At 36.9% G+C, this 3,391-nt stretch overlaps 1 non-coding gene across 1 annotated transcript; it reads right to left on the reverse strand.

The window, feature by feature from the left end:
* Positions 1-522: 522 nt before the first annotated feature.
* On the reverse strand, positions 523-630 carry LOC140642087 (U6 spliceosomal RNA). Its single transcript, XR_012038654.1, has one exon. It is a non-coding gene; the product is annotated as a U6 spliceosomal RNA (small nuclear RNA).
* Positions 631-3,391: the final 2,761 nt, after the last annotated feature.

The raw sequence follows: 3,391 nt of genomic DNA on the forward strand, positions 1-3,391 counted from the left end.
ATACTACTTCTAGATGCTTCCCTTCCAGGACTCAGCCATTAAGATGTGAGAAGCCCATGGTACCAGGTGAGGTATATGCATAGGCCACCCCATTTGAACTTCCAACCATCTTGGGTACCTAGCCCAGATAAGGCTGCTGCTGACTGCAACCCCAGCCAACAGTGAACTGTAACCACATCAAGGATCATATATGACATCTGTTTACCTGGGCCCTTCTCAAATTTCTGATCCACAAAATCAATATAAAATAAAATGGTCATTGTATGTGGATAAATTTTAGAGTAATTTGTTACCCAGTTGTAGCTAACCAGAACAGATTTTCAGAATAATCTTTTTAAATACATGAAACAAAGCTTATAAAATTATAAAGAAAACTAATACCAAAATGTCATAAAATACTTTTTAAAAAAATTTGATTTTGAATCATTCAACTTATTTATTGTTGAGCCTTTAGTAAGAGCTAGTAGTAGATGTATAGCTATTCTAATTTTGAATCAATGGTGAGTAAAAAATGACAGTATAAATTATCTGCTACTATTTTATGAATTTGCATGTCATCCTTGGGCAGGGGCCATGCCAATCTTCTCTGTATCATTCCAATTTTAGTAGAAGTGCTGCAGAAGTGAGCACTATCTGCTGCAATTTTAATAAAATATAGAAATATATGGGTACGTGAGTGGCTCAGTCAGTTGAGTGTCTGACAATTGATCTCAGCTCAGGTCTTGATCCTTAGGGCTATGAGGTCAAGCCCTGTGTTGGGCTCCACATTGGATGTGGAGTCTACTTTATATGTAATTTCTTTCTTTCTTTCTTTCTTTCTTTCTTTCTTTCTTTCTTTCTTTCTTTCTTTCTCTTTCTTTCCTTTCTTTCTTTCTTTCTTTCTTTCTTTCTTTCTTTCTTTCTTTCTTTCTTCTTTCTTTCTCTTTCTTTCCTTTCTTTCTTTCTTTCTTTCTTTCTTTCTTTCTTTCTTTCTTTCTTTCTTTCTTTCTTTCTTCTTTCTTTCTTTCTTTTTTAGAGAAAGGGAGCACACACGGGGTGGAGAGGGTCAGAGGGAGAGAGAGAATCTTAAGCAGGACCTTACCCATTGAAGAACCCAATGTGGGGCTCGATCTCAGGACCCTGAGATCGTGACCTGAGCTGAAATCAAGAGCCAGATGCTCAACCAACTGAACTACCCAGGCCCCCCTATATGTAATTGCTAATAGTGAAAAATTTGCAAGTATTACTACTATTATTTCCTGTCATATTGAAGGACTTACTAATTTCGTTTAGATGTTAGTGAAAATAAATATTTTTCTGTACAAATTTACTGATCCTTTGGGATATCTTTGATGTGAGATTAAGAAATCTTGCTCTAGATTTTTCTCCTTCAGGTGCTTTTTTATACTCTACTTTCCAACTAGAATAAACTTCCTCCTCTGAATATTCAAAATTCAATCCATTATTTAAGAGCTCAAACATTTAAGAACTGAAATGTTACCTCCTCCACCAAGTCTTTGCTAACTCCACACCACCTCCAGTTCTAATCATTCCTCTGAGCTTCTAAATGATATTTGATCATTTATGTCTATTTATATACAAGCTATATGTTCCCTAATAGAGCCAATTTTTTTAAAGTATAAATGTCTTGTGAATATGTCTCTGAAACAAGCTGATTCTGTCTTTCAGAAACTAGCAAAAAATATTATGCTTAATAGGTCCACAATAAAGTTATATCAGATTGATCAGTAAATCCTAAAACTGGATCATCACTAGAGTCACCTAGATAATTTTTTAGCAAGCACTGTTTTTCATGTTCCAGACCGATCTTTTGAATCATAGCATTGGGGATGGGCCCAGGGCTCAGTATTTTAATAAGCATACCCCCACTCCTCCAAGTAATTCTTGTATGTGCAGCATGACACCAACCTGACTTTCAAAACCACTGGACAAAATAATGATAATATAGTAATAATAATAATGATTGTAATAATAATAAATGGACCAAATAAGATCCCCTTGTCTGAGCCACCCTTCCAGATTGACACTCAACTGACTTGCTCTACCTTACCCACACTAGCTGCCTGAACACATCTTAGGCAAAGTTCTGGCTGAAGTGAGAACTCATCAGTGTTTTAATGAGCATTAGGATCACTTCCCAGCTCACACTGATTTTTCTCATCTGTGAGAATCAGAGACATGAGGGGTCATGTCTGTGTAAGGTGACCCTCTCCTCTGCCCACAAATAATTCATCCAGTTACCTGAGTCAAGTAGACCAATCAGAAGCATTTCCTTGAAGAATCTGACTTTGAGATAAAGGGAGACAGTCTTTTCCTGGTAGTGAGAAAATGTGAGGTTTAGGAGCTCTTGCTGAGTAGAAAAGGAGATATGCAAAAGAAAATATAAAGCAGATGTACAGAAAGAACAGAATAAACCTCCTGGTGGTGATTCAGTTCCTAGTTCTAATTGTCCCTGAGGTCATCTGCTCTCCACCCTCTCCCTGGACACTTGGCATATTCTCCACCATTCCGGTAAATATCCTTTTTCATCCTGAGCTAGTTCAAGTTGGTTCCTAACTCTGGGGACCAAGAGTATCCTGATACTGAAATCTTCCCTTTCCCCACACCTCAATTCAAAGGGAAAGCTCCTTAAAATACCCCTGCCTCTTCTTTGCTTGGTGGCCCAGTCTGTTCTAACAGCTTGAGCCCACACTGAAATCTAGCCTTCCTGATCTTCTATACATTGATCATCTGTATCACACAAACTGGCAGCCTTATTATCCTGTTCGGTCTTGCAGTGACTCATTGTTTTCAAATTCAAAATGATATTTTTAAGGCATTATTTCGCTATACCATTTTATACCTGGGAAGAACATCCGAGATTTCTAATCCAACCCCCTCGGTCGTACAGAAGGAGAAAATGACACTAAGAGAGGAGTGATTTCTCTAAAGTCACATAACATTTCTCAAAGTAAGTTCTGCTTGGGCACAACATCAATGAATATACAGTTCTCAAGATGAAGCCAGTTTACAAAGAGGTACATTATTTGCATTTTAAACAAATGGTGTTGCTCATAAGCATAGCAAAGTTTCTGAGAAATCCTGCAGAAAAAGAAAAGCTATTTAAATGGCTTGAACCCAATTTTCTGCAAATTTAAGTATAAAAATCTAGACTTATCGAACACTCACTGATTTGCTGTTGTCTTTAGGATGTACTTTGGTAACCTCTTCCTATTGACTTTCCTTCTTGTCCCAACCTAACAACATCTCAAGGAGAAATTTTATCATTCTCTCCTGCCACAGTTGGATGAGTAAGACTATTACCTTTCTTCAATTCTTTTTCTTAATCTAGAAGATTTAAACTATTTCATTTTCAAGCCTATAACTTTCTTTTTTGTTGAGATATAATTGA

This window comes from Canis lupus, chromosome 10, assembly GCF_048164855.1.
Source record: "Canis lupus baileyi chromosome 10, mCanLup2.hap1, whole genome shotgun sequence".
NCBI lineage: Eukaryota > Metazoa > Chordata > Mammalia > Carnivora > Canidae > Canis > Canis lupus.